This window comes from Aquarana catesbeiana, linkage group LG08 (genome assembly GCF_042186555.1).
Source record: "Aquarana catesbeiana isolate 2022-GZ linkage group LG08, ASM4218655v1, whole genome shotgun sequence".
NCBI classification, from domain to species: domain Eukaryota; kingdom Metazoa; phylum Chordata; class Amphibia; order Anura; family Ranidae; genus Aquarana; species Aquarana catesbeiana.
The window spans coordinates 237,516,677-237,544,647 of record NC_133331.1 but is presented as its reverse complement, the minus strand read 5'-3'; the positions used below and the strand labels follow the sequence as shown (position 1 = coordinate 237,544,647).

General features: G+C 43.1%; 1 protein-coding gene and 1 non-coding gene across 2 annotated transcripts in view; one reads left to right on the top strand and one right to left on the bottom strand.

The window, feature by feature from the left end:
- DRGX (dorsal root ganglia homeobox) overlaps positions 1 to 27,971 on the bottom strand; it is a 408,932-nt gene that overhangs the window by 327,824 nt on the left and 53,137 nt on the right. The gene's annotated exons all lie outside the window — the stretch shown is intronic.
- LOC141106931 (U2 spliceosomal RNA) lies at positions 15,175 to 15,367 on the top strand. Its single transcript, XR_012235749.1, has one exon. It is a non-coding gene; the product is annotated as a U2 spliceosomal RNA (small nuclear RNA).

Here is a 27,971-nt window from a genome sequence, read left to right as displayed (position 1 = left end):
TGTATGTGTAGTGCCCACAGCGCTGCACAGTGACATCCAGCCATCCATGCTCAGCCTTCCCCCACTACTCTGCAATGCTGTGCAATACTCTGCAATGCCCTGCAATACTCTGCAATACCCCCACAATACTCTGCAATACCCCCACAATACTCTGCAATACCCAGCAGTACTCTGCAATACCCCGCAATACCCTGCAGTAGTATGCAGTACACCGCAATACTCTGCAATACCCCGCAATACTCTGCCATACCCAGCCATACTCTGCAATACTCGGTGATACCCAGCCATACCCAGTCATACTCGGCGATACTCTGCAATACCCTGCCATACTCTGCAATACCCCCCCATACTCTGCAATACCCCACCATACCCTGCCATGCTGAGCCATACTCGGATGTACTCGGCCTCTGTATGTGGCCAGGGTGTGGAAGTCTCACACATGTGGTATCGCCGTACTCAGGAGGAGTAGGAGAATCTATTTTGGGGTGTCATTTTTGGTATGTACATGTTATGTGGTAGAAATATTGTATAAATGGACAACCACTTCCCGCCCGCCGGCTGTCATACAACGTCCTTGACTTTGTGCGGGGATATCTGAATGATGGGTGCAGCTACAGGCATCATTCAGATATCAGCTTTTTCAGCCAGCGATTTCCTACGCCATAAGAATGATCATAGCGGCTGTTCCAATGCTTGATCGTTCTTACAGGAGGTGCTCCCGCCCCTCTCCGGTGCTTCTACCGACTCACCGCTACGATCGAAGCCAGGATCGTTTTTTTTCTTAATTTCAGGCATCCCAGCCTAGAGGTGAGATGTGGGGTCTTATTGACCCCATATCTCACTGTAAAGAGGACCTGTCATGCCATATTCCTATTACAAGGGATGTTTACATTCCTTGTAATAGGAATAAAACTGGTCAAAAATTTTTTTTTTTTTGGAAAAAAGCATCAAACTAAAATAAAGTGAAATGAACAATTAAAAAAAAAACATTTTAAAGCGTCCCTGTCCCTGTGTGCTCGCATGCAGGAGCGAACGCATACGTAAGTCCCGCCCACATATGAAAACGGTGTTCAAACCATACATGTGAGGTATCGCTGCGATCGATAGAGCGAGAGCAATGATTTTGGCCTTAGACCTCCTCTGTAACTCAAAACATGTAACCAGTAAAAAATTTTAAATCGTCGCCTATGGGGATTTTTGAGTAGTAAAGTTTGGTGCCATTCCACAAGCGCGTGCAATTTTGAAAGGTGACATGTTGGGTATCTATTTACTCGGCATAACTTCATCTTTCACATTATGTAAAAACATTGGGCTAACTTTACTGTTTTGTTTTTTTTAAAGCACAAAACTGTTTTTTTTCCAAAAAAAAGCGTTAAAAAAATTGCTGCGCAAATACCGTGCGAGATAAAAAGTTGCAACAACCGCCATTGTATTCTCTAGGGTCTTTGCTAAAAAAACATATATAATGTTTTGGGGTTCTATGTAATTTTCTAGCTAATAAATGATGATTTTTACATGTAGGAGAGAAATGTCAGAATTGGCCTGGGCACTCCAGAACGCCTGAAGGTGCTCCCTGCATGTTGGGCCTCTGTATGTGGCCACGCTGTGTAAAAGTCTCACACGTGGTATCGCCGTACTCGGGAGTAAATAGCAGAATGTGTTTTGGGGTGTATTTTGTGGTATGCATATGCGGTGTGTGAGAAATAACCTGCTAATATGACAATTTTGTGAAAAAAAAAAAAAAGTAAAAAAAAAAAAACTTGATTTTGCAAAGAATTGTGGGAAAAAATGACAACTTCATAAAACTCACCATGCATCTTTCTAAATACCTTGGAATGTCTTCTTTCCAAAAAGGGGTCATTTGGGGGGTATTTGTACTTTTCTGGCATGTTAGGGTCTCAAGAAATTAGATAGGCCGTCAGTACTTCAGGTGTGATCAATTTTCAGATATTCGCACCATAGCTTTTGGACTCTATAACTTTCATAAAGACCAAATAATATCCACCGATTTGGGTTATTTTTACCAAAGATATGTAGCGGTATAAATTTTGGCCAAAATATATGAAGAAAAATTACTATTTTGCAAAATTTTATAACAGAAATGAAGAAAAATGTATTTTTTTTACAGATTTTTCGGTCTTTTTTCTTTCATAGCGCAAAAAATAAAGAACCCAGCGGTGATTAAATACCACCAAAAGAAAGCTCTATTTGTGTGAAAAAATTTCATATAGATACAGTGTTGCATGACTGAGTAATTGTCATTCAAAATGTGAGAGCACCAAAAGCTGAAAATTGGTCTGGTTATTAAGAGGGTTTAAGTGCCCAGTTGTCAAGTGGTTAAATTACCTCTGCCATCCCGAAAACTTGGACCCAAGTTCATCTGACCTTTTCAGATCAAGAGGATAATTAATCCCGTGGCGTTTGAACTAGCACTACCAAACGCCTACAGAATCCATCCTGTTTTTCATGTGTCCTTATTGAAGCCTGTTGTGCCCAGCCCTTTTCCTGGAAGAGGGGAACTTCCTCCCCCGCCAATTATTGTGGATGGGGAGAATGAGTTCCAAGTGGAGTCCATTCTAAACTGTTGAAGGAGGGGCAGGCAGCTGCAATACCTGATCCATTGGAAGGGATACCCTCCTGAAGACAATTCTTGGGAGCCTGCTAGGAATCTGCATGCACCACGCTTAATTCAAGCCTTCCATCAAGAACACCCAGAGTTGATGTCCAGCTTGGGCGTCCAGTGTCCGCCCCTAGGAGGGGGGCACTGTCAGAGGACATCTGCTCGCCGGGCTCCGGGGCGCATGCGCGGTGGACTGGCGCTTCGGCGCACACCCGTGCACGGCCCAATGGTGCGGCGCGTGCGGGTGCACAACGGTCCCCGAGTGCGCACCATTGCCGGTGCGGGTGCACGGCAGCGCGTCATGCTGACGTGCGCACTGTGTGGGCTATTTCTGATGGCTCCAGCACCCAGTTGGGTTGCTGGTTGGTGGTCAGCTATCCCCAGTTCCGGTTTCGCTATGCACTCTGCTCCTTGCTGTTTACCTGTGTTGACCCCTGGCTATTCACAACGGACTTGCTCTCTGCCTGATACCTATACTGACCCCTGGCTATTCACAACGGACTTGCTCTCTACCTGATACCAATACTGACCCCTGGCTATTCACAACGGACTTGCTCTCTGCCTGATGCCTATACTGACCCCTGGCTATTCATAACGGACTTGCTCTCTGCTTGATACCTGTGCTGACCCCTGGCTATTCATAAATGGACTCTGCTCTCTGCTTGATACCTGTGCTGACCCCTGGCTATTCATAAACGGACTCTGCTCTCTGCTTGATACCTGTGTTGACCCCTGGATATCCATAACGGACTCTGTTCCCTATCTGATTACCCGGTTCTGACCCCTGGCTGGCTTCACGGACTTCCTGCAACTCCGATCCCCTGACCCTGCAGTGGTACCTTCATCTGAACCTTCAGTCCACTCCTGGGGACTTCTACCTTTGGAGTTCTCACCTGCTGGAGGCCCGTGCCTCTGCTTGCCCCCTGCTCCCTGTATCATCTCCGGGGGACAGGGTGCACGTAGTCGTAAGGGTGAGCCGCTCTCGGCATCTTGGCCTCGGTGAGTATTAGTCGTGACAGTTGTGCAGCATCTCCAACAATTAGGGTCTACTTCCAGAAACATCCCTCTGAGACGCTGTACCCTCGGGAAGTAATCTGTAACTGGATCCCATATTCTTGAGGAAATAGAAGACTTATGTGTGAAAAAAGAGAATGAACTCTTTGTTTGGGAGTCAGTTTTTTAGCCAAGTCTATCTCCCAGTCAACGATAAAGGGGGGAATTTGGTCTTCTGGAGGAGTTATTACCTGGGCATAGGCAATTGAAATGCTATGCCTAATAGGCAAGGTAGAAATAACTGTTTTCAAAGAGGTTGGGGCCAAAAGAGTGGCTTGCCAGGACATAATGGAAAGAACATGGTGTCTAATTTGGTAGACCTGCCATACTGGTAGAGGGGGAGAGAGCAGAGCATTGACTGAATAGCCAAAACAGATTTCCAGCTTCCATAATCCCAGAAATTTTGCAATTTGATTTTGCTTGCCACTAAGAAAGAGCATACCCTAGCATCATAAAAAAGAAAAAAGTCATAGCTTGTTATAACATTTTGCAAACAAGTATTTTTTTCTCCTTCACTGATGTGCGCTGATGAGGCTACACTGATGGGCACTGATAGGCGACACTGATGAGGCACCACTGGTGGGCACTGCTTGGCAGCACTGATAATCAGGACGCCGTTCATTAGTGCCCTGATTATCATTGTAGATGTCCCTTTAACACATGCCGATTATCGGCTCTTTTCTCACCTCACGCTGTCAGCGTGAGGAAAGAAAAGCTGATAACCGACTTGTGTTTACATCCATGATTAGCTGTAACTGGACAAAAGCTGATCATGTGGAAAAGGGGCCCTGTGATTGGCCCTTTACCCTGATCTGTGATCAGCTGAGTCCAGGCAGCGCAATCATGGGAGGGCAAGGTAAGCCTGCACTGTAGCCGTCTATTGGCTAAGCGTGGGTGGAAAGTGGTTAAAAAATTATAAATGTCTCCCAGTGTAGATCCATAGTCAATCATGATGCCCGCCACCACCGTCGACACAAAAAAAAAAAAGTCTGCTTGCACTGAAGGCTCCTGTCTGCCAGCCCCGCCGTTTTGACAGGTCTTAAACAACTAAGGGGCAGGGCCACTGTGACATCACTGGATGACCCCACCCTGGTGACTCTATTGACCCAGCATGCCCCTTGCTGGTGACATCACAAGGGGGCACGATCACCCAGGGGACCCTCACGCCATTTTTTCCCGATTTTTTTAAAATTACTCACTCTTTTTTTTCTCTTTGTCTTGATCATGTGAGGCCCGCGGAGGGGTAATGGGGTCTTATAATATTGGATGGTAAGGCCATCTGGGCCCAGTGATTTGCCGGGCTTGATCGAGCTCACCACCGCCTGCAACTCCTGAAAGGTTATAGGGGCCTCCAGATCCCACAGCTGCGGGGACGATAGCCGAGGAAGGCGGGCCAAGAAAAGGTAGTTGCTCATTTGCGTCTGCGACTGGGAACTATCTGTGAGATTATATAAAGAGGAGTAATAATCCCCAAAGGATTGAGCTATATGTTTTGGAAGTGTGACATTCTGTCCTGTCGGACCCACCACCTGGAGAATCTAGGACGCCACCCTCTGTTCACTTGCCAGTTGTTTACTGCACTTGTCACCAGATTTGTACTGAATTCTCCTGCAGGTTTGTATCACTGCCTTAGCTCTGTATCAAAGTAGTTCTGACACTTGACGGCGCAATTGTATGAGGTTGTGCTCTATAGATGCGTCCGGAGTCGGCTTATGGCTTGGTTCAAGTGTCTGTATGTCAGTAAGTCACTTTGTAGTAGGTAGTAGAGATATATGCACGCTTGATACGGGCACCGTGTTTGATCAGCACCCCCGAATGACCGTTTTATGCGCTTCCCAGACTATCCCAGTGTCACTCCCTGGAGTGTCATTAAAAAGGAGGGAGTTCTCTGGTCCTATCCGCAAAGGCATTACGGTCTTGTAATAAACTTTAGTTTAAGCGCCATTGCCACTTTCAGGAGGGAGAGGGATCTGTAAGTCTATACTGCAGTGTAATGGGTGAGTGGTCTGACCAGGTAATATTGCCTATTGTCACATTTGTAATGTCCAAAAAGTGCTGGTGTGGGGTCCGAAAGAGGTCTATTCAGGAATAGGAATGGTGTGGGGTAGAGAAGAAAGTGTAATCCCATTCACCCGGGTGGAACAGGAGCCATGTAACAATAAGCTGATGTCTATGGGGAGCCTGAAGTATACATCTGTGAATGCCGGGGAGAATGGTGGAAGTGCCAGTGGATGTGTCAACATTCGGGTCCAGAGGAATATTGAGATCCCCGCCTAGTGTAAGCTTTCCTTCTGCAAAGTCCATGAGGGAGGACAGGGTATTACAGAAGAAGGTATCTTGATGTGAATTTGGAGTGTAGACTGTGGCCATCATCACCTAACTCTGCCAGTATTAACTTTTAAGAACAAAAATCTGCCTCCTTCATCCGCACATATGTCCAGTAAGGAGCAGGGAACACAGCTAGAGATCAGTATGGAGACTCCTTTAGATTTAGCTAACTGGTTTGAGGCATGGTATACAAAGGGATAAAATCTGTTCTGGAGAAAGGGGAGTTTGCCCGCTTTCAAATGGGTTTCTTTTATAAATGCCATGTCAGAACGAGAGCGTTTCAGATCATGCAAGAGCATTCTTCTGACATGACACACACATAGGTTGGACTTGATGGACTTGTGTCTTTTTTCAACCTCACCTACTATGTAACTATGACATGATAGTCACGGAATCCATCATGGTGGCCAGCAAAGGGCTGGAGAAAAAAAAGGGAGGTCTTAAGAGCTAAGAGCTTAAGAGCTAAGGTGGGGCTATAGAAGAAGAGGTTGTGCAGACAACCTTTCAATCCCCAACAGTATGTTGGGTAGAAATATAGGCCCAGTGAAGCCAACCATCCGCCCCACCATGGGGTACGGCTGCAAGCCCATGGTCTTAGGAGACTGCGCACATCATAAGCCATACCCCGCTGTACAGCAGCCAGATGCCGGACCAGGTCAGCAGGTTGAGCCCTGAGTCAACAACATTAACTTGTCATTAAAATGTCTAATGCAATTTTTTTTTTCCATGAATTTGACTTTAGCTCCTATTTTTATGTAGTATTTACTGAGCGTTTTTGCTTTATGCGGTAAATACCGCATGAAGCAGTAGTGAATTGACATTTTCAGGATCGCATGCGGTATTTGGGAAAACACCTAGAGTAAATACTGCATACGATCTGGTTCTGTGAATGGAGCCCACTGAGTTAATTACTGTGGGGCAAGTCCTGAGGATAATTTTGTGAGTAGTACCTAGAATAGGGTGATCTCTCATGGACAATGGGCTTGTGCTTCATAAACATGAAAGTGCTCATGGGGGATAGGGGGACATGGCCGACCCCAGGAACATCCAACTCTTAGAAATGGCATGTTTCTGCCTGGTGGTGGTAGTGAACTGGATCCAGAAAACCTATTCCCCTAGATCGTTTAAAAAACTATGTTTTTATTCTGGGCAGGCAATCTGCCAACTGTGTAAACTCTTTTATAATGGACAGGGATGCACATTCATTTTTAAAATACTATTTCTTCCGTTTGGGGAGACAGTCCCAAACGGCAAAAAGCTCTACAGATGATTGAAAGTAATTAAGTGAAATTTTTCTGGAACGTAGTTGTTAAGATTCCTGTGAGAAAAATTTGTACCTATTTGAGTTTCCCCGCTGCCCCTTTGAACTTGAAAAAAAAAAAAATATATTATATATATATATATATATATATATATATATATATATATATATTATCTATATCTATTATCTATCTATATTTTAGAAGCCTGGAAAGCATTGCATTAACAGATCTAGCGATCTGATGATCAGCATGCCATGCAGGTCTCCTGCAGTCCGTGTGAGCGGTTTGCAGCACGATCCCATGATCGCTATGTCCACCAGACACAGCCAATCACGGTGCTCAGTACCCGGGCTCTGTGAGCGGCCAGGGTATCATGTGATTGCTGTGATTAATTATAGCAATCACATGATTAGAATATCAACAAAACTGTCATGAATAGCTTCCATTCATGATGGTTTTGCTTACTGCTGTGATTGGCCCATGGCTATCACATGGTATAAAAAAAACTAGTGCAGTGCTCAAATCATATTATAATAATTCCAGAATCCTACCCCCAAGTGTCTATTATGGACATCAATGTGTACAATTCGATCGCTTATTATGAAACTGAGCGATAAGGCAATATGCAAAAAAATTGGATATAAGAATAAAATGTTCAGTAATTTTAGATATAAAACATGAAAGGATAAGATGAGCTTTTTAAGTCGTCATCATCATCAACCACTTATAAGATCTCCTAGGTGTCTATGGTCACATACAAGGCTTATCATAGAGTGTGACACTTATATAAGCGTGGTCACATGTGCATAGTAAAATTTCACCAGGGAAAATGCACTCTTTCAACCTCCCTCATTGGCAGAAACACCAGAACTTTGGCTAGTCTAACAGCTGGATCTAACTAAGGTCTGGGGGACCTTATAAGTGGTTGATGGTGACGGCTTAAAAAAAGCTTACCTTATCCTCATCACGGCTTGTGGGGCTCTTTTATTTCATTCCAGTGCAATTTGCTTCTATATGAACTCTTATATCTAAATCACTGAACATTGTTATATCCTATTTGATTGCATATTGCCACGTCGCTCTGTTTCACATTAAGTGAAAGCAAAAAATGGAGATAGGGGACTTTTAGGGTACATAGAGAATAAACATACTAAAATCTAAAAATATATTATTTATTTCAAAAATTTATAAAAAGTGAAACATACAGTGTATAACACAGTCATAGGTACATACACATTTGCCTATTAGATGACAGCGAAACAGACTGTAATCACATATGTATGAATAGGTATCATGTCCACATTTTTCAACATGTTTCGCCGATGTGGCTTCATCAGGAAAGGGACATAACGTTTTATTCAATAACCATAAAAACATACAATCTTCTAGCTCTTGGTGGAGAAGAAAGAGAAAATACAAAATTAACACATAATATTTTTTCTATCCATTAGCAACACACATATGGAAAAAAAAGGGGGGGGGGGACATTCCACCTCCCATACCTTGAAGGGCGTGAGGGTGTACTCAGGAGATGTTACTCACAGAAATTTGGCAACGCATATGCACATCTGGGTCCCAGAGTGGCCAGATCTCCCATAGGGGAGATGTAACTTTTATCCGGAATCACACAATGGTGCCTGTAACACATAACATGTATTCAAAATTTATAGGGTATGAACAGGGGGAGAACATATTTAAAACAGGCTTCACTCAAACATGAACTCACCCCCAGAGTGGAGAAAACTTAGGTAGAATATTCGCTGGGAGCTCATATGGACGGAATAGAAAGATTATCTTTCAGTTAATACAACTGCATATAAATCGCACTTATATTAAAGATATTACAAAAGCCGGTAATGATACCTACTTTTCAAAAGCCCTTAATGCCCAGCGGTCATGATAAACCGCGAGGTAGTAGAGATATATGCAGCAAAACAAAAGGGTGATCAGTCAGCACGGTCAACAGCCAAAAAATGCAGTTGCAGGGCCAAACCTGTCAGAAAAAACAGCAAAGGAGAAATTGAAATACTGTTATACAAATAGTAATAAGGGCTCCGCCATAATGTTCATGCTTTAATCCATATTTAAGGGAATTAGCATATTACTGGCCAGAACATTTGAGTTACCTGTAACCACCGCCCATTGACACACAAGCTCCCAGAGACTCCCATCATGATAATCTTTCTATTCCGTCCATATGAGCTCCCAGCAAATATTCTACTTAAGTTTTCTCCACTCTGGGGGTGAGTTCATGTTTGAGTGAAGCCTGTTTTAAACATGTTCTCCCCCTGTTCATACCCTATAAATTTTGAATACATGTTATGTGTTACAGGCACCATTGAGTGATTCCGGATAAAAGCTACATCTCCCCCTATGGGAGATCTGGCCACTCTGGGACCCAGGTGTGGATATGCGTTGCCACATTTCTGTGAGCAACATCTCCTGAGTACACCCTCACGCCCTTCAAGGTATGGGAGGTGGAATGTCCCCCCCCCCCCCTTTTTTTTTTCCCCCATATGTGTGTTGATAATGGATAGAAAAAATGTGTTAATTTTGTATTTTCTCTTTTTTTCTTCTCATACACCAAGAGCTGGAAGATTGTATGTTTTTATGGTTATTGAATAAAACGTTGTGTCTCTTTCCTGATAAAGCCACATCAGTGAAACATGTTGAAAAAATGTGGACATGATACCTATTTATACATATGTGATTACAGTCTGTTTCGTTGTCATATAATAGGCAAATGTGTATGTACCTATGACTGTGTTATACACTGTATGTTTCACTTTTTATAAATTTTTGAAATACGGTAAATAATATATTTTTAGATTTTAGTATGTTTATTTTCTATGTACCCTAAAAGTCCCCTAAAAGTCCCCTATCTCCATTTTTTGCTTTTTCTGAATTTTAGGGATGTTGGTACTATATTAAGAGTCTTGGAACTGAATTCTGCCCATTCACTTGCCTATTTACAGGGTGGATAACACACCCATGATATTCTCATGGCTTTGAATTCAGGCTCCATAGATTAGATTATATGCACTCTGTTATTTATACAGAGAAATGTAGGACTAGCTTTTGTTGTAGTATGTTATTATTATCATAAATTTAAAAAAATGTAATTTGTTTCTCTTTTTCTGTTTTTGTTTTTGTTTTTGTATTAACTGGCAGCGGGTCGTTTTTGTCCCTCTTTGGACCCAGTCTCGGTGCGTGCTCTCCTGATCTCCAAATTTCTTTCCTTTATGGTGTGACACTGACACCTTTGGGTGAGTGGGGACCGGCAATGGCGGGCTATTGTGGTCAGGCATGGGATGGTTTTGTGTCGGAGGTTAAATTAGTTCGCTCAAAGGATGAGAACAGCGAAGCAGATGTTGATAACTACTTTGTGGGCCTACAGCGTTTAGTGGAAAGAAAGACTCGGATCTTTTGGCACAGGGAGTTCTTTGACAGATATATAACCAATCAGGTTGTACCCTGAGGCCTGAGAATCCAAATCTTTCCCAACATCAAAAAGATAGAACCTGCTATGAAAAAGAATTGGGAGGCGAATTTACAATCATGTTCTTTGCAAATGATGCAGATTCTTAGCGACCAATGTAAAATTGATTTGGTAGAAATAGACAAAGATATTCTGAAGTGGCAGGAGGATCATAAGAATATCTGCTCACATATAAGTTTCTCGGACAGAAATAAAACACTTAAAGAACATCTCATTAAATATGCCACTAGTTTGATTAAATCGAAAGATAATACATTTTTGCGGGATAAGAAGGCTTATGACCTTGAACAGGCATATCAGTGGAATCAAGTGAGTAGACTTCCACGCCGGGGAGGTCCTCCTAGTCTGGCATCCCCCGGCGAGTGATTTGAATCTGGCTGAATCAGATACCTCCTCAATGTCCTCGGCATCCTATGTTCCTATTTTCACACGGCCCAAGAGATTGGACGGTGCATCTAGGAAAAGGAGGAAGGAAAGCGAGGCTAGCTCCCAGGAATATTCAAAGCCAACACAAGGCCCCAATAAGGACAAAAAAACACGCCCACAACGACCACAAAAATGTACCACTCCTAACACTACGATGACCAGTAATGTATTAAACCACTCATCAGCAATACTGACCACGTCGATAACAAAAATTAACCACGTTTCAACACCTGCGGGCCCCATGTCCCAACATCTTAATGAACATCGCCCTTCTACATCTGGCCCTCCGCTGGACTTACGTACAGCGCCCATTTTCACCTCTAATGTTCATGACTCTAAACGTGCATCTACTGTCATGTCCACGTCCACCCGAACAAACCAGCCTTTAAAAGTAGATTGTCCCGGTTCTGCATGCACACAAAATCGGAATGAACTCGATATTATTAATTTGTCATCTCATCCGTTGTCGCAGGATGAGGACAGAGTGCTTAAGCTCAGCCTTACGTTCTGCCCGGATGAGAATGCAGACAAATTTGAGTTAATCAAGGACCTGCATGTCTTTGCCAGACATCTTATGTACAAAGTACTCTATGATAAGGAATCAAATACAGTTGAATTTCCATGCCAACCTAATTCCAATTTGACTGGTGTAACATTTGAGGACCTAAAAGCCTTACAGGACCTAATGGACCTGTGGGACGAGAGCAATCCTGAAGAAGTGGGTTATGTGTTCAATCCTTCAGGGGTGGGGTCCGGAGTACCATGTACCCTGCCCATGGTCACCCGACCTTTCCTTTTGAATATTCTGGGTAGCTTCTCCTTTGGTGCACCCAAAACCTATAAACCAAAGTCTAGATCATTTCCGATTCTTCAAGGGAACTCCAATATTTGGGCCTTCATGATTCAAGTCACCAAGGAAATAGAGTCCACTAATTGGCAGCAGGGTTCAGCGCCCAATTTATCAAAAAATTTCAAACAAGCATTGCACAATCTTAGTTCCAACAAAAACATTGTGATAAAGCCATCGGATAAAGGGGGCAACCTTGTTATCATGGATACGGACCAATATGAGAGAATGTGTTACGATATCATCCTAAATAAGACCTGGTACAGATCTGTCCCAGTGTCTCATGTGAATTACTACGCGACCAAATATTATGATATCATAGCAAGGGTCAAAAATAAAGGCACTATAGACCAAAAAAACTTTTGAACTTTTGAATACGACCAACTTCACCACCCCTACGTTTTATGCACTACCAAAAGTGCATAAAAATCTGTCTTGTCCCCCGGGCTGTCCCATTACATCTGGATGTGGCTCTCTAACAAAAAAAGCGAGTCAATTAGTAGATGAATATTTGTACCCACATGTTAAGGGCTTATTTTCGTATGTAAAGGATACTATCGAATTATTAAAATTACAGATGGATTGGTGCTACCCCCGGGTTGCTGGTTGGTTGCGATAGATATTAAAGCCCTTTACAATTCCATACCGCATACAAGGGGGGTTGAGGTCATATGTGAATTTCTAGCTGAACGTGACATTGACTCCCAGAAATACAATGATTTTGTTGTCGAGCTATTGAGCTTTTTTTGACCCATAACATCTTCATATTCAAGGGTTCCCACTACCTCCAGGTACAGGGAGTTGCTATGGGGGCCAAATGTGCCCCCTCTTATGCAAACCTGTACCTGGGGGGGTGGGAACGGGATTCATTTTCAAATGAATCTAGATCGGCACAAATTAGTCAGATACTATCATGGAACCGTTATATTGACAATGTCCTGATGGTTTGGCCAGGATCAAAGGAGAGCTTATTGGAATTTTTGGAGAGCCTGCAAACGAATACGTACAATGTTAAATTTACCTATGCTTTTGATCAGTCTAGAATGACCTTTTTGGACGTGGAAATTGTTATCAATGAGTCAGGGGCTTTATGTTCCACCCTATTTAGGAAACCATCAGCAGGCAATGGCCTACTACATGCCACAAGTTCTCATCCTGAGAGACTGATCGAGAGCATACCGTATAGTCAATCTTTACGTAACAGACAAAATTGCACGCAGCAAGAAGACTTTCAGCGGGAAGCAAATAGACTGCGTGATCGCCTCCTAATTAGGGGTTACAGCAGGACATACCTTAAGAAGGCATTCAACAGAGAGAATTGCCAGAACAGACATGCCCTGTTGTACAAGCCTGGACATGAGAAAACCACAACATCAACACGTATCGTAACAAAGTTCAATCGACAACATAGAAAGATATGGAATATTTACAACAAATTTTAGTATTTGCTGACAGCAGACCAGAGAATCTCAAGGTTTGTCAAACCGTATCCCGAGATTATGTATAAGAGGTCCCGGTCCTTACAGGACATTTTGTTGGCCAGTCACCATCAAGATATAGACACAGTTAGACCCCAAACACCTGGCACTTACCGCTGTGGCAGGTGTAACTTTTGTGCCTTTATTCTTGAGGGAAGAAATGTTGTACTTCCGGACAATAAAACATGGGCCCCTAAATACAGGACTAACTGCCAGTCAGTGGGCTCAGTCTATATAATGAAGTGCTCCTGTGGAGCCGTCTATATAGGGAAAACGAAACGTCCCTTATACTGCAGGATTAGGGGTCACGTTTCCTTAGTTGCAAAATACAGGATGGAGACACCTATTAGTCGCCATGTAGGATTATATCATAATTTCAATCTTAAAACCATTGGCTTCTTTAGTTTGGAGCTTTTACCCCAACAAGAACGGGGGGGGGGGTGACTTGGATAAAAAGTTATTACAATTAGAGACCAGATGGATCTATTCATTACAGGCATCCGGGGCTCAATGAGGGAATCAGTTACAAACCTTTTTTGTAACGGGTTCGGGGCCCCCCCTCCCCCCAGCTGTCCTGTCCCTTACCTTGCCCTGAGAGCTTGGGGATCTTGGTTTCGTGTGCACCGGGCTGGGTTCGGAAGGGTTTCGACATGCAATTGCCAGTTTTTTCCTCTTATAATGAGGTATTGTCACTAATTAATTTGTAATATACACTGTATGTACAAGTAATTCATGTTTGATGGTTTTGACTCGGGTAGTTGATGTAATATTTTGGTAAAGAGCTATATCACACACATGTGACTTTATATTTTATTATTCACCCTATTATCTTTTTTCTGGGTTTTTTTTCTCATATCGTGCTAATTTGTGCTGTGCTGCCCACTCTGGAAGTCCCTTCGTTTTATTGGCTTTAGATCCCCGTACGGACGCCCGAGGGTGTACAGCGGGATTGGTTCCCATATTCTGCTGTACGCTGTGGGTGCATATAGGTCACAGTGCCCTGTGAATATTCTCCATCCAGCCCACAGATACGCTCCATGACAGGCGGTGTCAGCACTACAGGTTTGGGGTGGGGTCTTGCGATGCATGTCGTCGGTTTATTTACTTCCCACTCCTGGGTTGCTGTTTGTGCCTTTCGCACCTTCATTATAGCATCCGCGTTGGTGCCATTCTGCTGTAGCGTCGCACGCCGTGACGTCAGAGGGGGGCAGTGTCACCCGTTACGTAACCCCGCCCCCCTCTGACATCACGGAGAATGCCACAGGGAAGTCCCCGTCAAGTCCCCGTGTGTCAGAGGGGGCGGAGTCACTAGGTGGCCCCTCCCCCGTTATTTAAGAACCGTCAGAAGAGGAGAAGCATCACACAGCGGGAGCCTCCCTCCATGCCATCATGGATGCGGAGCGGCCCGAGGAGAAGGAAAGAAGACGCAGGCGCCGCGGAGGAAGATGCCGGATGAGAACACCGGAGGAAGAACCAGAAGATGGAGGAAGAAACCGAAGGAAGATAGAAGAAAGAAGATAGAAGATAGAAGACAGAAGAAAGAAGAAAGAAGACAGAAGAAAGAAGACAGAAGATAGAAGAAGCATTTAAATAAAGGAATTGTCAAAAACTGTCTCTTGTCATTTTTAACATTTTTGACAGTTTTTTTCGAACTCGAGTATATCGCTTCTCGGCCTTTTGGCTAAGATCAAGTGTAGTATCTGTTCTTATCAGTTTCCAGAGGAGGCGCTGCACTACTCTCATTGGGGAGGGCCAGCAATTCCAATGGTGTTATAGTGCCTGGAAAGGTGGTTTCAGCAGGGACTATGCCAAGCTGCCCGACCGATACTGGGGGCTGGCCGAGTCTGAGCCGTCCGGAAGGGTGCTCCTTGTGAGGATGGGTGCTGCATCTGGGTCTGGCCAGAGGGTCGGGTCCCTGGCCTTCTGGCCTAGATTGTGGTAGCTCTAGCTACGGACAGTTATTCGGGAAAGAACACTTACTCCCCTTTTTGAGGGGGGGGAGTGGTTAGTATTTCCCGAATGTAATTAGGAAGGAGTGATGGGAGCGACTGTGGAGCCTGATGGTAAAGGGCTCTCACCAAGCTCCCTGAACTTCATGCCTTTCTGCCTGGAGTGGGGGCGGCTGTGGTCTGGGCCGTTGGTCAGGGTTGGTCCTGAAAGCCTATGGAGTATGTGCCCCTGGAGTGGTAGTCCAGGGGTGCCAAAAAATCAGTGAGTGGGAGTCACTTTGATTTGAGGCACCACGGTCACTGCACCGTACACTGTTTTTAGCACCTGCCTCTTGGGCCGGGCCTTTTGGCTGGGACCAGAGGAATTTTTTTTATTCCTGCCTGGAGGGCCTGGTCATTGTTTCACACAATGGCCACTTTTTCACTCTCCTCTTCACTTATCCCTTCCCCGCTTTATTTTATTCATTAAGCCTATGTTTGTCACTTTTTGTATTTTTATGTTTGTACATGGTTTGTTGCACTGTGTGATGAGTAGGGTTGCGGGTCCTCGGGCCAGCCCTGAAAGTCTTGGGAGGGGGTGGATTATAGGCCTTTTGGCTTGGTTCACCCTCTCTCATGGGGACTCCCTTCAGGGGAGCCTCACCTAGTACTTGGGTGGGTCTGTTTCGGCAGGCCCTCCAGAGAACGGGGTCCGTCTGGTTTCGGCCAGACGGACCAATTGTAAGTACCCTTGTGAAGGATTCAGGGCAAGGCACATTTGTGTACCCATCTGCTCTTTTTCACTCTTTATGTGTGTGCACATTTTTTGGCACCGGGTGATGTTTTTGGGTGTGTTTATACACGCCATAGGCTTTTAAATAGAAAAAAAAAAGTTTTTTATATCAATGTTTGTTGTGCCAGGTACCGGGGCATTGTGTCAGCAGAAGATATTTATCATTACACCTGATCACAGATACTTTACCTTTAAGCTATGGGCCAATCACAGCACCCTATACCCTATAGCTGTATCAGGGAACTGGAGAAAGTGCAGAAAAGATAAGAGGCAGGGAGGAGGAACTCAGTTATGAGAAAAGATTAGAGGAACTGAATTTATTTACTCTTGAGAAGAGATTAAGTGGGGGTATGATCAATATGTACAAATACATAAGGAGGTCCATAAAGTGACCTTGGTTATTCACTTTAAGGTCATCACAGGAGGACAAGGGGGCACGCTTTACGTCTAGAGGAAAAAAGATTTCATCTCCAAATACAGAAAGGTTTCTTCACAGTAAGAGCTGTGAAAATGTGGAATCGACTCCCTCCAGAGGTGGTTCTGGCTAGCTCATTAGATTGCTTTAAAAAAGGCCTTGATTCTTTCCTAAATGTTCATAATATAACCGGGTAATGACATTTATAGATACAGTTGATCCAAAATCCGATTGCCTTTTCGGGGGATCAGGAAGGAATTTTTTCCCCTACTATAGCAAATTGAATCATGCATTGCTGGGGTTTTTCGCCTTCCTCTGGATCCACTGTGGGTGAAGGATTGTGTGTATGAGATTGTATAATTTTTTTTTTTTTTTTGGTTGAACTGGATGGAGTTGTGTCTTTTTTCAACCTGACTAACTATGTACTGTAACTATGTAACTGTTATAAGCAATGGTTTTAGTTGTCCTTAATTTCTTTCATTCATGGCAGCTAAAACTATTGCTTATAACAGTGATCATCACTGTTATAAGCAATAATAGTGTACAAATCTCTGATCTTCCACCAGAGTAGTACAGTGTCACTATGGTGATGACAAAAAAAGAAATCGTCAAAGAAGAATAAAAAAAAAAATAAATACATTTTAAACAAAATTCACTAGTCAGTATCCCTGATCACTGGCCACTCCAGTCAAATGATCACGCTGTACTGCACTAGTGACAGTATGTAAACAAAATGTATGTAAATTCTTAATTTTCAAAAAACTCACCATGGCTCTTACTAAATACCCTATATTTGGTGAGTATTTGTACTGTCCTGGCATTTTAGGGCCTCAAGAAATGAGAGTCCATCAGTTCATCAGGATTGATAAGTTTTCAAATTTATTATATATATATATATATATATATATATAAGTTTGCAGACGCTATAACTTTCACACAAACCAATTAATATATTAGACATGTGCATGATGAAAAAATGTATTTTGATTCGTTAATCTAGTTATTTTGTTTAGTTCAACTCAGTTGATTCATTCAATTCGTATTCAGAATTTTCTTCGAATTTACTGATTTTTTAATCGAAATTTTTAAAAAATTTATAAAATTTTCAAATTGGTCGAAACGAAAATGTTATATTGTTTGATTTGAATGAAAGGTCACATAAATGGGCAGGGGGGGGTCACCATGGAATAGCTCAAAGGGGTTCTGCAGATCTCTTCTCCCTGCTTTCTGTATTCACAGGTTGTCATTGGTTTCAGCGGTATCCCCGGGCAGCAACAGCCATGGGATTGGTCAGCGGTATCAAGCAGTGGATTGGTTAGAATGGGTATGTGTAAAGCCGCGCGGAGGGAGCAGAGAATAGGAGCTGAGGGCAGTCAGTCACTAGCCGTCGGACCGGACTGCAACTCCAGTCCTCTGCAGCTATGGAGTGCCGTTCTCCAGGCAGAAAGAAAAGCCACCTTTTGGAGAAAGCCGAAGGTGAGGGGGGCAAAGAATGGCTGCTGTGGTGTCTGGAGGAGGGACAAGGCTCAGCTCCGCCTGTGAGGGTGGCCATTACAACCCCTAATGAAGAAGAAGAGACTGCCGCGGTCAGGAGTGGGACATGTCAGCAGCCTGTCAGGAAAAAGAAACGCCTAAAGACTAATGCTTCTCCTCAGCTGAGAGGCGGGGACAGGGCTGGCAGTTCTTTAAAGAAGAGTGCACCTCACATGAGGCAGAGCAGCACTACTCATTCTAATGTCTCTGAACTGTCATTGTAGGTTACATCTTTATCTAATGTATTACAACAATTTAAAAGGAGCACAATCTATTTGTGCAAATGTTAGCCCTCATGCACACAGGCTGTTAAAAAAACGTTATGAAAACGCCAGTATCTTTGCAGTGATTTTTTTTAACTTTTTTCAGCTTTTTTCAGCGTTTTTGCAATAGCGTTTTTGAGCGTTTTTGAGCGTTTTTCCGCTTTAGCGTTTTTGAGCGTTTTTTTTTTTTTTTCAAATTTTTTTTTTTTTTTTTTTTTTTTTCAATGGATCAAAAACGCTGAAAAACGTTGGTGAATGACGTTTTTGAGCGTTTTTGAGCGTTTTTCAGCGTTAGAGCGTTTTTACAGCTGAAAAACGTCTTTCAGAACCCACTGGTCCTGGGTTTTTTTTACAGCTTAAAAACGCCTATGCCACTTGCAACTCAAAAACGCCTAGGTGGGCATGAAGCCATAGACTAACATAGACAGGCCTTTTTAAGCTGCAAAAAAAGCTCAAAAAAGCAGCTGTAAAAACGTCCGTGTGCATGAGGACTTAGAGTTAGAAGGAGCACAGGTCACTGGTGCATGGAGCAGTAATAATAAAGATTCTGATGATACAGGGGCACATTTTCATGGTGCAAAGGAAAATTTTCACTCTGCTGATTATACGGCAGACATTCGTTCTCTGTGGCAAGGTTTGAGTGAATCTGCTTTACAGGAAGAAGTGGTGGATAATGGATTTTTACCCCGTTCTAGAGTACCCATTAACTCCCCCAATGTTAGGTAACCCTTGGCCTTTGCGGTCCTCAGCTGCTATAAATTGTCGAATCCTCTTTTAAAGAGGCCATGCCATGTGGGCTTTCATTTAGCTAAAAACTAAGGAAAAAATTTGGAGGGGCGAATTCATCGACATATTGTCATTATTACCTGCTTCAAAAGAATTTGTCTAAATCTGACAAACAGGCAAGGGAACGTACGGAAGAGGATAGGAGGAAAGCCATTCCCAAAACCTTCCAGAACTGGTTACAGGCCTTTTGCATTTATGCGGCTGTTATGGGAGAATGCTTCCCCAGTAAATGCTCGGGTTTATTCCAGCATTTGGATATCATTGCTGAAGCATTTCGTCATTTTCGTGGTTATGCTTGGTACACCTATGACGAGAATTTTTGGCAGAAATTGGCAGTTCACCCCTCTTTACATTGGGGGTCTAAGGACGTAGGCTTATGGTTATATGGTTAAATTTAATGTTGCCTCCAAAACCTCAATTCACCCCGAGGGTAGGGTCTACTCCACAAATTACATTTCGCAAGAGATTTTGTTTTGCTTTCAATGAAGGGCAATGCAAGTTCCTAACTGCAGGTATAGGCATGAGTGCTTCCACTGTAATGGGAACCATTCTGCCAGCAGATGCTTTCATAGATCTGCCTCAACCTCTTTTCAATCACTTCTCAAGGACGCTATTGGAAAAAGCCTTGACCCCAGTGAGTCTAGTAAGAATGCTTCCCTGGTTGGAACGCTATCCAGATCGCAGGATGGCAACCCTGCTAATTGATGGCTTTAGGGATGGTTTTCTGGTTCCCTCTTTTATTGGGTCGGGCTGTAATATGGTAAGGAATTTAAAATCTGCTTATATAAATTAGTCTGTGGTACAAGATAAAATCTCCAAAGAAGTTACTGAAGGTAGGATAGCTGGCCCCTTTTTCTTACTGCCATTTCCAAATTTTAGGCTCTCCCCCTTGGGTATCATTCCTAAAAAGGAGAGTGGCTGTTTTTGATTGATACATCATCTTTCTTATCCATCGGACTCTTCACTGAATGATGAAGTTTCTGATGTAGAAACCCCAGTGTCCTAGTCTTCCTTTGATGACGCTCTTGTTATTTTGAGGCAACAGGGACATGGTGCCTTATTGGCTAAGGCAGATGTCAAATCTGCATTTCGCTTGCTACCAGTGCACCCACAAGGTTTCAATTCCTTAGGTTTTCAATTTCAAGGTCAATTCTATTTCAACAAATGTATGCCAATGTCATGTCAAAACATGTCATGTTTTTATTTTGAAGCCTTTTGTACATTTTTGCAGTGGGTTTTGTCAGTATCTTGTCCTTCCGGGGGTTTTTTGCATTATTTGGATGACTTTATTTGTTGGCCCTGTCGGCTCCTCTGCTTGTGTAGAGTCATTACAACTGTTTTTTGGCATATGTGAATACTTTGGGCAGGGGCGGATCCAGAGTCTAGTCTCGGGAGGGGCACTGCCAGAAAATATATTTTTTGGGGTACATCTGGCTGGTGTTGGCGCTTCAATCATCACGGCACCATGGTTGTTATGGTGTCAGGATGATTGAAGCGCGTTATTACTATAATTACATTGTTATAAAAAATTAAATAGTTTAACTCACCATAATGCAGAATCAGTGGGAGCCCCGAGTGTGTCACTTGCCACGTCACCTGTCACCAGATGCAGATTGTCACTTGCCACGTCGCCTGCCACATGTTACGGATTGTCACTTGCCATGTCGCCTGTCACCAGATGCAGATTGTCACTTGCCACGTCGCCTGCCACGTTGCGGATTGTCACTTGCCATGTCACTTGCTACGTCGCCTGCAATGTTGCGGATTGTCACTTGCCATGTCACTTGCCACGTCGCCTGCCACGTTGTGGATTGTCACTTGCCATGTCACTTGCCACGTCGCCTGCCACATGTTGCGGATTGTCACTTGCCACGTCGCCTGTCACCAGATGCAGATTGTCACTTGCCACGTTGCCTGCCACGTTGCGGATTGTCACTTGCCATGTCACTTGCCACGTCGCCTGCCACATGTTGCGGATTGTCACTTGCCACGTCACCTGTCACCAGATGCAGATTGTCACTTGCCACGTCGCCTGTCACCAGATGAAGATTGTCACTTGCCACGTCACCTGCCACATGTTGCGGATTGTCACTTGCCATGTAGCCTGTCACTTGCCACCTGCTAAGGTGGTCTCTTGTGTCCCAGAGACAGGCAGCAGAGAGATGATGTAATCTCTCTGCTGCCGCAGCTGCCTGCATGGAGGAGGGGAAGTTGAACTGCAGGGATGCAGGGCGGGTGCCGGGCGGTGAGAGATGATGTCATCTCCCTGCTCCCCCGCCCGCCGGCTCCCTGATTGGCCAGCAAGCAGCAGCCCGCCCACAAACACATTGAGCGGCACATGTCAGTCAGCGGCGGCTCTCTCTCACCTGGAGCCACCCGGCGGCTCCCTCACTCATGGAGCCGCCCAGCGGCTCTCTCAGTCACGGAGCCGCCCGGCTCCTCCTTCACTCACGGAGCCGCTCAGCGGCTCTCTCAGTCACGGAGCCGCCCGGCTCCTCCTTCACTCACGGAGCCACCCGGCTCCTCCTTCAATCACGGAGCCGCTCAGCGGCTCTCTCACTAAAGGAGCCGCGCGCCGGCGGGCTCTCTCTCACACCCTGCTCTCACATTCACCCGCATTTCTCGGAGGGGGCAATTGCCCCGTTGCCCCCCCCTGGATCCGCCCCTGACTTTGGGGTTCCGCTGGCACCAGAAAAGATGGTTTTTCCTTCTACCACTATCAAATTTTTGGGGATTACAATTGACTCCTCGCTAATGGAGTTCAGATTGCCCTTACACAAACTTCAAAAGATGAGATCAATTATCTCAGTCTTTCTATTGAAAAGAAAGGTGTTATTGAAAGAAGCCCAGTCTTTATTGGGTCTTTTTGCTTTCGCACCCAGGGTCATTCCTATGGCCAGATTTTTTTCCCCAGAGGTTTGCTTTGGTTACCAAAGGTTTTAAGAATCCATATTCTCACATCTGTATCTCCAAAAGCATTAGGGAGGATCTGAAAGTTTGGGATGCCTTTTTATGTGATTTTAATGGTTCCACAATATGGCAACACAAATTTATTAACTATCAGTTGAGTTTCTTCACAGATGCCGCTGGATCCTTGGGCTTTGGAGCCTTTATGGACGGTCAGTGGTGCGCCGCTGAGTGGCACTCGGATTGGTTGCAGCAGGACATTCTTCAGAATCTTGTCCTCCTGGAATTATTCCCGGAAATAGTTTCCATAGTGGTATGGAAGGATGCTTTTAAAAAACGCAGAGTTTTGGTGCACACGGATAGCAAGGGTGTTTTCTTTGCCATTAATACTTTATCCTCTAAGACTGAACCAGTTATTAAATTGCTGCATTTTCTAGTATTACACTGCATGCATTTTAATATGTGGGTGAAAGTGACGCACATAGCAGGGATACATAATAACATAGCTGACACTTTATCTCATTTGCAGTTCGAGAAGTTTCGGGAATTGGCTCCATCAGTAGATCAATACGGCACCCCTTGCCAAGATTTCCTCTGTGGCTTAATTTGGAACGGATACTGTCTAACCTAAAAAACTCAGTATCAAGAAAGACTTGGCTAGACTATCACTATTCTTGGTTCAGATGGTGTTCATTTTGTCATGAGTTGGGCCTGAATGCCTTGGATGTGACCGCATATGTCTCTCTGGCGTTCGTGTCTAGGTTGATTCAGACCAAACTCGGTCCCGCGTCAGTAAGCAGAAAGTTAGCAGGTGTGTCCTTCTTTCTAAATTTTGCCGGTTTACCGGCATTAACTTCTTTCTTTCAGGTTAGTCAAGTGCTCAAAGACCTTAGGCGGTCCAGACCTACGTGTGATAATAGGCGCCCCATTTTGGTTAATTTGTTAATTGACCTTCTCTGGGTTTTGAAGGAGGTTCGTTTTTCGGAGTTTGAGCTTTTCCTCTTCAGAGCTGCCTTTGCAATTGCCTTTTTGAGAGCCCTGAGGGTTGGGGAATTTACAGCCATGCATAAAAGGTCTACCTCTTTTCTTCGTTTTTACCATGTGTCTTTAGGTGAAGGGTTCCTGAAACTTTTCCTTTGTAGGTCCAAATCCCTGCATGTAGGTAGGGGCCATTGGATTTCTCTAGCCAGCTCCACTAATCCTGTAAAATGCACGGTCTCACATGTTGCCAAGCATCTTTCGGTAAGACCGACTTCTACTGATTCCTTGTTTAGTAACCAGTACCTGTCCTCTTTAACAAGGTATCAGTTTTCAGCTATATTAGCCTCCTGTTTGAAAAGCCTGAATCTTTCAGGTTTTTGCTTTTTATCTCATTCCTTTAGGATTGGGGCGGCTACTACAGCTGATTCTATGGGTTAACTGCAGATGTTTTGAAAAAGGTAGGCTGTTGGAGCAGTGATAGGTACAAGATATATATGTCCGCCCAGATCTACTAACTTTGTGATTTCTCTTTTCAGATTCTTCCAAATCCAATATCTGGATAGTGGGTAATTCTTATGTTTTCTGGGCTGATAAACATTCCGGAACTAGGACCTACTCCAATCTAGGTCTGGACACTAATAAATTCTCAGTTTTTTTGGTCGGGCATTAGGGGTTAAAGGTGACGTAGTCTGAGAGACCATTTGATTCATTTGTCTAGCATCTGGCCCTCCCCTCAAGTTTTAGGCATTCATGCCGAGGCTAACGATTTAGGGAAGGTCAAAACATGGGATCTGCTCTGTGAAATAAAAAGGGACCTTTTATTCTGTAAGGATTCTGTTTCCATCTGCTGTTTTAGCATTCTCTGAGATGATTCCTAGGCCTATCTGGACTCCCTCTGGTAGCCTATTCTATGTGATAGGATTAGGAAACGTCTCAATAGGACCATTCATAACTTCCTGTTTTCGTCTGGTGGATTATCATTTCGCTACGCTGAGTTAGAAGGTTTTGTTCCGGGTTTGTTTCGTGATGATTTGGTGCATTTATCAGCAATTGGCCTAGACATATTTATGATGGGCCTACAAAATTTGATTGAAACAGCCACGGTGTTGGGGGGGGGGGGGCTCAGCCAGTAGCTTCTCTTCTGGCTTTAGCCGGTGGGGAGTAGTCATCCAGCATTGTCTGGATGGACACCGTGTAATTTTGTTTAACACATTTTTAGCCAGGGTGGCTCATATTTCATTTAAATTTAAGTTATCAGGTTACCCCTTGGATAAATGGCCATGGTGTTATTTAAATTCCGAGATAAATAAATATTGTGAAAATTCTAAACTATTTCTATGTCTCGTTATTTTATTAAATCCCTTTGTGCTAGCCAATTGAAAGGTCATAGCAATGTGCGGGGCCACCATGGGATAGCTCAAAGGGGGTCTGCAGATCTCTTCTCCCTGCTTTCTGTACTCACAGGTTGTCATTGGTTGCAGCGGTTTTCCTGGACAACAACAGCCATGGGATTGGTCAGTGGTATCAAGCAGTGGATTGGTCAGAATGGGCGGGTGTAAAGCCCATGTGGAGGGAGCAGAGAATAGGAGCTGAGGGCAGTCAGTCACTAGCCGTCGGACCGGACCGCAACTCCCACCCACCCTCCCTATTTCTGAGAAGTCATGGTGTTGTTCAGTGGGGGAGTAGTCGTCCAGCATTGTATGGATGGACACCGCGTAATTTTGATTAACAAATTTTTAGCCAGGTTGGCTCATATTTCATTTAAATTTAAGTTATTATCAGGTTACCCCTTGGATAACACCGTGGCCATTTATTTAAATGCCAAGATAAATAAATATTGTGAAAATTATAAACTGTTGCTATGCCTCGTTATTTTATTAAATCCCTTTGTGCTAGGCCATGCAGCAAGTGAACAAAAGAAATATCTTCATCAAATGATTACAATGACTCTATAAATCACCTTCGGCTTAACAAAAACAGCATTATTTCGAAATGGTACTCTAATAACACACAGTTTTTGATTTCAGCATTATGTATAGTTAGAATTTGACTGAAGTTCAATATAAAATTTGATTCGAATTTCAGTCCGAATTTTGGAAATTATTCGGAGCATTCCTTAAAAAGTTTTGTTTATATTGTAATTTGGGCATTCGGATATATCCGAATAACGAAAAATTTGTCCAAATATTAATTCGTAATGAAACAAACCACACATGTCTAATATACACTTATTGGAATTTTTTACCAGAGGCATGTAGCAGCATGCATTTTAGCTTAAATGTATGAAGAAATTTGATGATGTTGGATATGTTTTATAACAAAGTAGAAATCATCACTGTTTTTAAAAATGTGGGGTATTTTTTCATTTATATAGCATAAAAAACAGTGGTGATTAAATACCACCAAAGGAAATCTCTATTTGTTTGGGAAAAAAAATATTAAAACATTGAATTTGTGTACAATGTTGCATGACTGACCAATTGCCAGTTAAAGTAGCACAGTGCTGAATAGCAAAACATGCCCTGGTCATCAGGGGGAGGTCAAGTGGCTAAATTAAGGACTGGTAATCTGAAAGCATAGATACAGCAAACAGCTTCTGCTGTGCCCTCTGTTTAGAAAATACATAATGCTTTGTGACAGCAGTGTCATAGGTGCAGTTAGTTTTTATAGGCAAAATAAAAAATGTATCTTTTTATAGTATATCTTGTTTGTAACCACTTTAATATTCCAAAAAAGCAGAGCAGTGAATTACAAAGTATAAAGTGAATAAATTGGCCTTAATTGTTTTTTCCACAAATCAGAAGATTTAGTTAGATGCATGTGTCCTGCTGAACTGGATGATTTTCGATTCACATATGGTCAGCTTTGATTCCACTTTAACAACTGTTAAGATATCATCCACAGAAGTAGGTATGTGTTTCAAGTTCAGACTGAACCCTTGTCCAGTTAATATTTTCGGTGAATAGCTGAACTAAATGGGGTGTTTGACTGAGCTGCAAAATTACTTAGTTCTAACTTTGTTCTTTTTGACTTAATAGACGACCCGAATTTATTTGCTAGGAAATTAACTCTTGGGCTGGGTTCACGCTGCCGTGCAGAGCGGCTCACAGCAGGGGTCGGGTGCATCCCTGTTGACCGTTTCAGGTCTGATTTCGGTCCGAATTTTTGGCTGAATTTGGACCTGAAACAGACCAGAAGATGTATAGGACTCCTGTGCAATTGGCACCGCAGCTGTCCCAGAGCTGTGTGAACCGGTTACATCGAGAGTCGGTCATAATATTCTGACGTGATAAGTGGATGTGGGAAACCTGCATCCAATTCGCAATAGTGCAAACCCAGCCTAAGGAAGAAATTTGCTAAAAAAAAAAAAAAAAACACACAACAAAAACAGACACACAAGTCTCATCATCAAGTTCAGAAGTGAAAGGTCCCTTCACAAACCTCAAAATGTAAACACAAAATTACCCCCCTTCCGTTCATTTTTCCAGGTATCCCAATATATAGTTGTTTGTCAAACTGATGGAAATTGAACAACATAATTTATATGACTATATGACTTCTATTGTGTGGATCACAACAAGATGTGGCAAATGCTGAAAGAAATGGGAATACCAGACCACCTCACCTGTCTTCTGAAAAACTTGTATGCAAGTCAAGAAGCAACAGTTAGAACAGGACATGCAACAACTGACTGGTTCAAAATTGAGAGAGGAGTGCGGCAAGAATGTATATCGTCACCCTACTTATTTAACTCATAGGCAGAGTACATCATGCGAAATGCCAGGATCGACAAATCACAAGCCGGATTTAAGTTTTTTGGGTTAAGAATGATCCAAAATAATGAAATGCCGCATCTAAACAAATGGAACGTAACTAATTAATAATAAAAAGTTAAAAATTGTTATTATTAATTTGTTACGTTCCATTCGTTTTTATACGGCATTCGTTATTTCGGCTAATTCGTAACTTTAGATAAATTCGTATTCGTTACATTCACTAACAGACAAATTTGAAAGGAAATTCCAATACCTATAATTTAATAGTTATTTCAGATTTTCGAATTTACAAATATTCGGAAAAATATAGTTTATCGAAAAATTTTGTTTGTCGGAATTAGGATTCAGGACAAAACTAATTGCATATGTCTAAGATCGCCGGGAGAAATGATCAACAACCTGAGATATGCAGACGATACCACACTAATGGCAGAACGTGAAGAACTAGAGTCTCTTAAACACTTCCCGACCAGCCACCGCAGTTTTACTGCGACAGAATGGCTTGGGTGGGCGAATCAACCTTATGTTACGTCAGCCGCAACAATCGGATTAGTTTCCGACCTGGTCTTTGCATTGGTGACTGTTTCAAACGCTACCACATTCTGGTAGAGTGTTAGCGTAGGGTACAGCATTGCAGTCCTAGGCACGCTTACACAGGGTCTCGAAAGATGAGATGGCCATCACATTTTGAGAAAACGTTTACAGTTTATATAAAAGTGCAAAAAAAAAACCCACAAAAAATTAAAAAGCCAAAAATAGTTGTGGTTTTGTTTTTCTTCTCTCTCTTTCGTTCGCTCTCTATTGTCTTCTCCATTGTTCGTTCTCTATTCTATAGGTATTGTTCTCTCTCTACTGTTATTTTATTTTAGAACTGTAATGTTTTATTTCACTATGTTTTATTGTATTTGCTTTGCAGGTATGGTATGTCCTACTGTTATACTGTAATGTTACTTTGTTTTATTGTTAACCATCATTTGCTTAGCAGGTACGCCATTCAGCTGCAGCACGGGTTTATTTATTCTGACAGCAACAGCATTTGCTCCCACGATACGTAAAGCTGTGACTCCAGCGCTGTA